At 36.5% G+C, this 12,573-nt stretch overlaps 1 pseudogene; it reads left to right on the top strand.

The window, feature by feature from the left end:
* Positions 1–246: 246 nt before the first annotated feature.
* LOC139821423 (cytosolic 10-formyltetrahydrofolate dehydrogenase-like) lies at positions 247–5,965 on the top strand (annotated as a pseudogene).
* The last annotated feature ends 6,608 nt before the right edge of the window (positions 5,966–12,573 follow it).

Here is a 12,573-nt window from a genome sequence, read left to right as displayed (position 1 = left end):
AGGAATGGCGCACAGTATTGCCCATAGGTAACCGTGTTAAGCTGCAAGTCTAATTTTATTCTATTGTTACGAGTGAACAATCACTTTACGGTTGGAGTCAAATATTCATCCTTAGGGCCGGTTTCACCAACTCCGGTTAATTTAACCGGTCGATTCCATTTACCATCGGATTTGTTAATTTTGCTTTAACGACAAATGCGATTGATTAATTCCAATGGAATAATCGATTGGTTAAGTTAACTGGAGATGGTGAAACTATGTGAGAGGTATATTAAAGTTCTTCGCAGAGAAACGAGCTTTGAAGCATTCGAAATCTGAGGATTTAAGCTTTATAAGCGTTTCTTTGCAAAGATTTTACTACAAACGGCGTTAATTTAAAATAGACTTTGCAGAATTGAAGAATAAACTTCAACTTTGATGGCGTGTACGGAGAGGACAAAATTTATTCTCCAAATTTTATTGATTGTATCGTAAAATTTAACATTTTATCTTTAAAATGCTTTTTTAATCATTACGCTACCATATTTTTTCACTGACAATGAGTTATGACGATTTGAAGTGAGTAGTGCATTTTTTAAGTGATCCTTTAATTTTGTTGAGCAGTATAAATACCAATTTGACATATATATTTTCAATATTTATATCATGGAGGGAAGCTACTGAATATGATTGATAACATTTATATCGATTAAAGCCTAATTTATATTAGAATCGATTTGAAAAAAATCAAAATTTACTTGAGAAATAAGTGCACTTTAGTCAATTGGAATCTCTCTTTTCTATCAGGGTAATACACGTAATTAATTGTCACTATAATGTTAATGAAGTTACCACTACGGACTGTATGTTAGGATTAATTTATCTTGTAGCATGTTTTTTTTACATTTTTTGTTCAGGAAAGAAACATTGTCTGTTCCGGATGAGCTCTCTTCCGGATTAGACTCTCCAATTTTTAAGTGCAGCATGGATATATCACTTAATTCTCCAAAAGAGACGAATCTAACTCATCTTACCTTTTCGAAAGTTAACAGTGCCGCCTCGATTACTGATACGATAGACTCACGTAACTCAAATAAATCGTTGCAAAAATTCTCCTACAATTTCCATTGAAAAGTTTCCACTCAATTTTTATTTGTTTATACCAAATGGCAAATGACTGGAGTTGTGCCAAAATGTTTTCCATTGGTTAACCCTTTAAAATCTACAGTATGAATTTTTATACGGTTTTCTCACTTCTTTTTTTTTGTTGATTTTTGTAAGCAAACAAAAAAGGAACTAAGAAAACCGACTACGAAAATTTATTGGTGAATTAGCCTTATAGTGTAACTTCACAAATGTTTATTTTTATTTTTTAGTTGCAGCTTAAAATTGTCCGTTCTTCAAAGGGCCGGAGAGCAAAATGGAATTTAAAATGGACATGCAAGAGGTTTTGCGTGCGGCAAAGCAGAGAATCCGTAATAGAATTTAAAAAAATGCATTTGTAACAGTCGAAGAGCAGGATCCTGAAGATGATGGAACCGATGATGATCAAGAGTGTACATCCGAGGAGATGACCGAATACGAATCGGATAATTAAACGTGTTTATCGCCAGAGAACGTGAAGCATTGTTATTCAGGTAGGAGAGTAATTATCTTCCGACATATCTGATCTTTTTGATATTTATTATCATCATACGTCAGTTAGACTTTTTTTATAAATTGACTATACATGCAACGAAAGGTAAAGCTCGAATTAACTCTGCGAGATGTAAAAGAGTAAACTAATTTTTTATATACCTAAGTTTCTTGATTTCCGATAGAATTAACGAATTCATTTCTAATTCTCTAACTTTTTTTTTTTGTTTTCCAGGTTGGCGGATTTAATGGAGGAGCACAAGGAAGAACTGGCCACTCTGGAGACTCGACTCCGGCGCGGTCTACACTCTCGCTCTGAAAACCCATAGGCATGTCATTCGAGACCTGGCGCTACTTCGCCGGCTGGTGTGACAAGATTCACGGTTCAACCCATCTCGCACGCACGCCCGTACCGGAATCTCACGTTCACGCGGCGCGAACCGATCGGCGTTTGCGGCCTAGTCACTCCCTGGAACTATCCCCTGATGATGCTGTCGTGGAAGATGGCGGTCTGTTTAGCGGCCAGCAATACCGTGGTGATGAAACCGGCCCAGGCGCCGCCCCTAACAGCTCTGAAATTCGCCGAGCTGTCTGCGCGCGCTGGAATTCCACCTGGTGTCATCAACATCGTCTGCGGGTTCGGCAGTGCTGTCGGGAACGCTATAGTGGGGCATCCGTTGATCAGAAAGCTGGGCTTTACCGGCTCCACGCAGGTCGGACAAGCCATTATGAGATGCTGCGCCAACAGTAATAATCTGAAGAAAGTGTCGCTGGAGCTTGGCGGTAAGAGTCTTTTCGTCATCTTCGAGGACGCCGACATGCAGCAAGCGGTCAGGATCGGTATGGGCAGCGTGTTCTTCAATAAAGGCGAAAACTGCATCGCCGCCAGTAAGACATTTATTTATTTTGCTTCGGAATTAAAACGGTGATTTTTTTTTTAAGTAATTAATCTCAGAAATATCTTCGTTTGTAATACTTTCCATTGATTAATAATAGGGTAGGATTTAATCTTTTAATATAATTAAATTGTCTATTATTTAATAATTTTTTTCCGTCCTCTAGGACGACTTTTCGTCGAGGAGACCATCCATGACGAGTTCGTGAGACGTGTGGTCGACGAGGTGAAGAAGATCACCATCGGCAATCCACTGGACAGGAGTACGGCTCACGGGCCGCAGAATCACAAGGGTCATCTGCACAAACTTCTTCAGTTCGTGCAGAAGGGAGTCAAGGAGGTTTAAGTTGGTTTACGGTGGCAAGAGATTGAATCGTCCCGGTACTTTTAACCGACTGTGTTCACGGACGTCGAGGACGACATGTACATTGCCAAAGAAGAGTCCTTCGGCCCGGTCATGTTGATCTTCAAGTTCAGCTCAAAGAACGTCGATCAGATGATCGCGCGGGCGAACAACACGGAATTCGGTCTGGCCTCTGGGGTCCTCACCAAGGACATCAGCAGGGCGCTCAGGTTCGCGGAGAAAATCGAGATCGGCACCGTGTTCATCAGCCGTGTTAATATGTCTGGATTCGGTAAGGATTTGGGGCAGGAGGCCCTCAACGAGTACCTCAAGACGAAGACGGTCACCATCGAGTACTAACGATTATTATCTGAGAACGATGTAACACACGATAATCACGGATGTGCGTAATGATGCGTGTCGTTGTTCTATGCGACGAAGCGATTTGTGTCGAGCCTGTCATATCTTTCGGAAAGCTTTCAATGATACGTATTTTAGACATTACGTACGAAATATTTCTCTGAAATGTTTCGTAATATTTCAGAAATATTTCTCGTTATTTCTCCTCCTCTTCTCTCTTCTCTCTGGATTGAGAACTTATTGAAAAACTAGTTTATCTCATGGAGATATGAGATATCGAAATATTATTTCTCCGGAATAAAGATTCGTACAATCTTTTTATCCATGCACGTAATAAAACTCCATATGGTCATTATAGATTGCATAGTCTCTATAGTTTCTCGCGAAAAATCCAGAAAAATTATATTATCTCACGAATCCCGAGCATGCAGCAAAAAATCGATTATACCAGCTAATATATTGAACTTATGAGGAATCTTAGATCATAAATCACAAGATCTACCGCGTATCTACGTTTGTGGATTTTTCATTATAAGAAATTAAAGGAAGGAAAATATGTTCGGCTAAATGCCATATGACTAGCAATACCGGGGGAATATTGGAATTCGAAAACTTCGCCCCGTCTACGACTTCTATCGGCAAAGCTATCAGAATTGCATTATTCACAATGATAAATGACTATGAGTCATTTGGGGATGGGCATGGCGAAAGAAATAAATATTTCAATAATTTGCACAGAATCCAACAAATTTATTTTAAATCTCTCGTTGGAAACAAGATTGCTTAGAAATTACTTTTTTATGTTTACATTTTATAAAATATAATAACAATATACATTAGTTTTTATTTCGGGTTTATTGGCACTAATTAAATTTTTAACTTCAATATTATATTGATTACTGTTAATATCAAAGTTGAATATGTAGAATAAAAATGTTTGATATGTGTATGTGTGTACACACGTGTGATATAATTTATAATATTAATCTTGTTGTCTCATATATTATTTTGCGTGACATGAATAGAATATAATTAGAGAACGTCTTGCAAATATAGAATTTTAAAAATATTCGTGATTGATAGCAGTATTACAATCATTTTTCTATATATATTTTGTTCTATCTACTCGCTAAGAAGTCTACAATACAATAAATTTGTTGGCATGTATATTTGTACATATCATCTTATTAGAACCACCCCGGGGTGTACAGAATTATTATATACTTTAAATATATAAAAATTTATTTAAAAAAATGGATAATATAAGTAACGTTGCGCGTTGCATCGTCAACTCGATAATTTTTATATGAGAAATATCCAGCCGTAGCTGGAAAGAGAAGAGGATAGCAGATTGTATGTCTGTCCTCTTCTACCGCTCGATACTGATCGAAGTGTCGAGCGTACACGACCGTACACAGTTGAAAAAAGACCCCGCACTAAACTGCGTAAAACGAAACTGTCTATTTTCACATTTTGTCTCTGCAAGTTGGAAATGCACAACACGGTCACGCGTGTGAGCGACACGTGGACTTTTAAATAACAATATAAAATGAAAATTGTGTGGCCTCTAGATTTAAAATTAACAAATTGCGTGAGCGTGACATTGACGAATGTATAATTAGCATGACAAATGTGCCTTCGTGTAGGAGAAGTTTATTATTGTGACCTAGACAAAAAGAAACAGTTTATTCCCTAATCAATTTTTTTTAAAACTAAAAGATAAGGGAAGCCCAGGCAGCGCGGATGTGTTAATTTGGCAAGAAAAAAAGACACAATTAAAGTTGAGATCAGAAACCTTTTTTATTCTAATAATCCTCTCAAAGTAATCAACAATCTGACTATGAATATCGGCCTATATGACCGGGCGAAAAGGATATGGTTCATCCGCTTTGCCCAAAGGATCTATACTTGGCGCGAACTTGGAAAGATTAAAATAAGTATGAGCAACAAATAAAAAATTTTAAATTCCAATAGAGTTTTAAAAACAGAGAATTTTAATATAAAAAAAACATTCATAGTGGTTAAGAAACAATCACTACTAATAATCAAGCTATACGTACCTTAGCAAAAATCGCAAGAAGACACACAAAATTTATTTTTTCCTCATAAAAAACTTACGAGAGCAATCACATTCTTTCGCACTGCCAAGGCATCGGCGACCGGTTGCTCGTTTTTCCTGCTAGAGACTTATAGCGCTATCTAATATAAATGAGCATGAGATGATGAGGGTCGAGATTGAATCGAGAATTCACCGTGAAATTCGATTCCATTTACGGAACTCTATGACTCACCACATTCTTATTAAATATTTATCGCGGGGTAACACGCGTGGCTCGTTATGAAAGCAGCCGATTGGTATAGTCGGTGGATTCCGGTGCGATTCCCGGACCCTCTTATTTCACATATACGATTTAATCAAAAGCTTACCAGAGAAACTACTCTAGTTATTATTCTCTAGACTATCGTTGAAGAGAAAACAATTTCAAAAACAAGAAGCCACATAGTCCCAGGACAGTTCCTTGATAGGAAAATCATGTAGCTACAAAAAAACTGTCTAAAGTGATGGTGTCAGGGTGATTTGACATGGCACACTGAAAAAGAAGATTATTTATGTTCCATCAATAAAATAGTGGATAAAATTATAAATAATTTTTTTACAATTAAAGAATATTTTTCTGAACTCATGTATGACCTAATATTTATAAATAGCATGGAAAAAAATAGAAAGAAAATAAAGAAAAAGTAAGAATCCATCCAGTTCCATCTTATAATGCAAGTTTCTAAGAAATTATCTTCGCTCCCACGCAGTTCCATCATCCCTTAATGGGAGATGACGTGTATAGGGGAGGAGAGCTGTTAATTGGCCCTTCTCCTCTTAGTGCGTTGGCACGTCGGGGGTCGGCAAAACAGCCGATCCCCGACTAACTAATGTGCACAAGCCTCCGGAGTCTTAATTGAGCATCTCTTTCTCCCTGGAGACCGTGCGGTAGCCGGAGCTCAAGCGAGGATTCTTGAGCCTCGACTGCGCCCTTACCAACACCCGAGAGGGCACGGCGAGGGGGTGGTGGTCCCTCCACGCCGCAAACAGAAGGCGTTCTAAGTTAGAATACCGAGGTCCTGCAAATGTCAATATCATCTGACATAAGCGGGCTCCGGCGAAGAAATAAGTTACAATAGACAGGGGGGCACATATATAGGAAACAATGTAAACGCCCCGGTTCCCGGTGTGTCCATATACGCCTGAGGAAAGCTACTGGGGGAGGGGGAGTTTAGCCTACCCGGGGGGTAGGTATACCCCCTGGTTTCTCCCCGGCGGGGACTATAGAAAAACCTATGAAAGTTCTTCGTAAAAAAATTAAAAAAAAATAAAATTTCTTAGTTATCTTGCGTAAAAATAAACTAATTCCTTTTCGATTGCCAATTCTTCGTTCTTTTGCCCGATCTTCAGGTCTCGCGTAAAAATAAACTAATTCCTTCTCGATTGCCAATTCTTTGTTTTTTTGCCCGATCTTCAGGTCTCAGTTTCGTAATAATTTTCGTGATAACATTTAGCTGTAAAGTTTCAATCATTCCCTGCGCGTTTTCTTCACGTGCATGTGCACGCATCGGACATTTTTCTAACATGGCACGTATTATCCATCATTTTATTCCGAAAAAATGTTTGCAATATGTTGCCAGATAAATATAAATTATATGTATATTCGAATTCTTCACCGGGCCGTTTTTATAATACTTTCAAAATAGATATTCTCTCCGTCTTGACATTCCGGCTCTCGCGAACGCGGGAACGACGTGCTTATCGATTCTAAAGTGAGTCGCTCTGTACTTGTCAAACAGAATAAAGCTCTTTTAAAACCAGTTCCGTCTCTCGATTAAACTCGCCTCCGAAATCTCGAATCCCGGAAATTCCGACGTCACTATACTTACAATGACACTATATAGCTCATCTCGCGCTCGTTGAAAATTCAGAAAACAACGGGCTTGCGATGGATCTGAACGTCGGATATTGATTTTATTGAGGAGATTATCACAAGAAAGCGTTTAACACATCTGACATGACGGCTAAATAAAGTGAACGACGTTGCTGAAAAAGTCGTAACTTTGATCATAAAGAACATATGGAGAACATGGAAAAAAAACGTTGCAGCCCTTTCATTTTCGGCTCGTTGGAATCGGTGCATGGGTTTTTAATTTTAAATCGATATTTACATGATAGGCTTCCTCTTCCTTTTTGATAGCTATTATTACATATATGTATAATAATCCATATAATCTCCATTTCATTAAAAAGAGAAATTTACAAGAGCTTATTTTGATGGCTTTGCACAAACAAAAGTTTTTTTTATCGTATAATCTTTCAGGACAGAAAGCTGTTCGCGTGTTCCGCTCCATAAACGGTAAATTGCTTTTATTGTAATCCCTTAGGAACCAGGGTCGCCTTTTTTTTATAACATTACTTTTGATCCTTTATTCTTGATTTATTCATTTTATCGCGCGTAAGCAATATTATTCCGATTCTTTCTGCTACCCCTTTCAACGCGTGCATGGAGAAAGAGAGAAACCAAGGGTTATTTTTATATTCTTGTTAAAGAAGCATTTTCGTAACTTCTAAACCAATTCTCGAATACGTTTTCTGAAACTGCTAATGAATGAGGGGGAAAGTATGGATAGAGAAAATGACAATCAAATCATCTGCGCAATTCTATAAAGACGTGTTGTGTATGCACTAAAAGAAAAATCCTTGGTAAATTTATGAGATGCATTTAGTAATAGTTCTTTTTTAAATATTTGATTATTATTACCGAATATAATAATAATAACAAAACATTTTGTAATAATTATAAACATTTAAAAAAAGCAGATTTTGCGTTTAGTTGAACCAACTAAACTATGTAGTACTTATTATCAAATTGTTTAGTGATAATTAACACACAGTGCGAAAATTAGTACTAAATTGTCTTAAAAAGCCTTGTCTTATTGGTTTGTTCACAGTTACTCAATTATTTAGTAAGCAATTTGATTATTTAGTAAATATTACTATAAATTTAATAAGTATTGCTAATTCAGATTATTAAAAAGCCTTATCTTATTGGTTTGTTCACAGTTATTTAGTTTACTCAATTATTTAGTAAGCAATTTGGTTATTTAGTAAATATTACTATAAATTTAATAAGTATTGCTAATTCAGATTATGCTTTACGAAAGCTGCTATGTCAGTTTATTGTTCCGATCGTGCTGCATTTGTCTCATGAGCCTAAACCAGTTCATACATGTTCGTCGATCCGAGCATTCGTGCCATACATACTCGTTTATCATCTATCACATACGCAAGCATCACAATCATTAAATTAACATTCTACGCGACCGTATAAAGCAACTAAATGTGAGATACGTTAGGATACGCTATATCGTAGTTGCTGTAACGTGAGAAATACGACTCAAACATATCGATAATATAAATGTCGATAATATAAATGAATATTATCGAGATTTAATCGGATTTATTTAATTTTTCGAATGGCGGTAACGCCCTGAGTAGCGTGTCTAGTGGTTAGTGGTAATAAAACATAACATACAAAAACAACAGTTGACCGTAATTTTAATTGCCAACGTTCGTTTTTTTTACGTGAATGACGCTCGAAACACAGTATCTGTATAGTGTGACGATCTAGAGTTTCATTTATCAAAAGTCTGACTAAGCATTTTGAGAGTTTCAATTCAACCGGAAAAATCACCGGTTGAGGGGCAAGGGGCAAGACGTGTGCCCCTCCACCGCTACAAGGGAGCTGCCACTGCCCCCTTCCAGGGGGACTCGCCCGGTAGGGGAACCTTCATTGGGCGTTCCGGCCGTCCGGAGGGACCGCCCAACATTCAGAGCGGGAGACCAACGGGAAAAGAGAGAGGATATGGAGGTGGTATCCCTCCTGCTCCTTCAGTTGCCGTAGGAGAGAGGACCCCTGATGTTTTATGCGAAGTTCGGGGCACGAACTTTTTTCAAAGCTGCAGAGGCGAAGGTGAGTGGGGCGCTCACTCCCGCCTTCGAACCACCGAGGTCTCCTACCTCTCCCATCTCCCTTCTCTGCGTGCCTTGTCCATCCCATTTTCCATCTCCCTTACCCTCCAAATTTTGGATCCACCTCATTCTCTCTCTCTCTCTCTCTCTCTCTCTCTCTCTCTCTCTCTCTCTCTCTCTCTCTCTCTCTCTCTCTCTCTCTCTCTCTCTCTCTCTCTCTCTCCTTTTTTCCTTCTCTCTCTCTCTCTCTCTCTCTCTCTCTCTCTCTCTCTCCTTTTCTCCTTCTCTCCTCTCCTTCTCTTCTTGAGGAATAAATCATGGACCCTTTCCGACTTTTAAGCAAGTTTTTTAAAAATACGCTTCGATTCCGGTTTTTTTGGTTTAATAATATTACGATAATCCTCGTTTACTCATCTTTGGACTAAAGACCATATTTGTACAGCGCGATTGTGACTTATAACATTATTACCTTACTATTTGGATGTGGAAATGTGTGATCCTTGATTATTCGTTTATTTAATGTAATTAATTAGGCTAATGAAGGCACAGTGTTGCCGAAACGTCCCATTTTAACATTGTTAATAATATATATTTTTAAATTTCAACATTTTTGTTGCTTGTTATTGGCCGGTAACCTTTATCTCTTTGTTATATACTTACGAGCCTGTTCTTTATTTATTTTTGTGTTAATTTAACATAATATAGATGTGTAAAATGGTACCGGTACTACGATACTACGTTAAAATATTTCAACAGAAAGGAAATGTAATTCTGATCGTAATTTGAGGTTAATTATGTGTTAATATATTACAATTAACATAACTTTTATGTTAAAAATTCAGATTGTAAAATAAAATATTTTTCTGTAAATTTTTATTCCCGCTTCTGTTATAGAGTAAAATCAACATTCTTTTTCTGTAAATTTTAACACATTTAACAAATACATTCAAATTGTTACCTTAACATATTTTTTAAATTATTTTAATAATTTTACATTTTAAATTTGTTAAGTTCAATTAGCAGGCATATGTTAAATCTTAAATCTGCACATGTATGTGTTAATTATTTTACACAAAAATTTTAACAAAATAACGTCAAAAATTTTCCAACAATGTATTTGTTAGGGTTAGAGGTGTTAATGGGAATTTCTTTGACAATTTCGATATTTGTCATGTAAAACCGTTTGTCAGAGAGTAAAACCGTACGGTTAACGAGACCTGTAATTACATTCTTTTTGTAGTTTTCAGGGTGGCTCGAAAAGTAATTGATGTATCGGCCAGAAAAAGTTGGTTTTCGATACCAATTTATAATTAGTGTGTTACTGTTTCTGATGAGTAGAAATCTTAAATTTCAAGGTACTAAGGCAAAATGTCTCTAAGTCATCCATAGCTATATGTCTGCAAGTATAGAAGAGAGTGGAGAACATATAGGACTACCAAAGATCTGTTCGTAAACCTGTCCGTTGTACTTGAAACTAATGGCACTGCTCAAGATCAAGAGACACGGCAGTGTCTCGCGCCAAGTACACGCGGAGCGAGACCGACCGTGACTCTTTTACGCGACGCGACGAGTTGCGAGTAGGGGAGACTGGGGCTGGTTGTTACAGAGGTAGGTTGTTACAGTGCCAATGGTAGCTAAACCGGAAACGCTATAGTAACGTTAGAAAGAGATAAATGATCACGCCAGTGTCGGCCGACATACCGCGCGAGTTAGTGGCGCTGGCGTTCTTGTGAGAGGAGCCCGGATAAGCAGCCGTAAAAAACGCAGATTTGTAACATTTTCATTTTTTAGTATTATTGGTCTAGCACTTGTTATCTAAATAAGCAGAAATGTCTATGTGTGGTATATACTCTCTAATTCCTTCTGTTTACAATAAACCTTACTTTTATAAGCTTTACAAATATTTGTGTTTTAATATTTAATCTTAAGAGGTTAGTTTTGGTGTTGGGGCTAAAAGTGACATTTTCTCGGGACAGGTTGTGACAAACCACAATTAATTTATGATAGATAATTTATGATGAATAGAGCTTATAACTTTTGTTTAGATTAAAAGTTACTTGTATTTTTGTTTTAAAGAATTTTTATTTAAATAAGAACATAATTTTACTTAATTTTTATTTTTTTATTTTTATTTTGTTGTGATAAAGCAAAGATACCAAAAAAAGTAATATGTCTAAGTTTTTCGCTAAATAAGAACATAATTTTATTTAATTTTTATTTCAATGTGATAAAGCAAAGAGGCCAAAAGAAAATTGTATGCCTAAGTTTTTGTTTAAAATAACACTATAATTTTATTTAAAGTTAAAAAGTACTATATTATTACTTAGACTTAAACTTTTTTGTAATTTGTTATAAACAATAATATTTCATTTTTGTTCGAATTAAGAAGACAAACCATGATTATTCTTAATAAAAAGTTTGAGATTACATTTGTTTTTTTGTTGTAACAATTTACCCCGTGTGGTGTAACAACCAGCCCCTGGTGTGGGGTAAAAAGTTACATGTCTCTTTTTTCAGAATTTTTTAATTTATATAATTTCTAATGAGCGGTTAGATAAAACTATTATTAAATTGAAATCCCGATTAGTTACTGAATCTAGCAAGCCTAGATTCATTTATAAAAACAACATAATCAAAGAGTTGAGACACTTTATAGAAAAAATGTCACAACCAGCCCCGGTCTCCCCTACTCGAGATGTTGTTAATTCCACGGCATATAAAAATTGCGGTGAACTAAATAATATGCTCTATCACGCTTGGCTATCTGGGATGAGTGCATTGCGAAATGTAACTCCATCTCTTTTCTATATTCCTTTTAGCACTAATTCTTTTGGAATATTAATAAACAACGCCGTGACATCCAGCGAGACTAACAATTTATCCGGTAAAAATCTTGAGTTTTAAATTTTTTAAACAAATGACAAACTATCTTTTACAAATGAGCCGGGTTCAGGATCCGAACAGACTTATGTAAAATCTCATGAGATACTTTATTATTAAAGAACTATATACCAATTAATGTTTGAGACAATAATGCACAGTGGAAAGCCCTTTTTATACTACCTTCGATAGTTCATAACATCTCGGGAGATTCCTATTCGTGCAACGCAAACGCGTTTATAAATACGATCGTCAACAATTCTAAGGTTGAGCCACGATTTAAGTCATTAAATTTAGTTGTTATATATATATATATATGTGTGTGTGTGTGTGTGTGTGTGTGTGTGTGTGTGTGTGTGTGTAATTAATCGGGTCTTTTTGGAACTTTTTGTATAAAAGTATAGTATCCTGTTCTAATTGCTGCGGTGTAAGTATTATCTGTTTTAAAAATGTGCGAATATTTTTGTC

This window comes from Temnothorax longispinosus, chromosome 11 (assembly GCF_030848805.1).
Source record: "Temnothorax longispinosus isolate EJ_2023e chromosome 11, Tlon_JGU_v1, whole genome shotgun sequence".
Classification (NCBI taxonomy): domain Eukaryota; kingdom Metazoa; phylum Arthropoda; class Insecta; order Hymenoptera; family Formicidae; genus Temnothorax; species Temnothorax longispinosus.
This window is presented reverse-complemented; position numbering and strand designations above follow the sequence as displayed.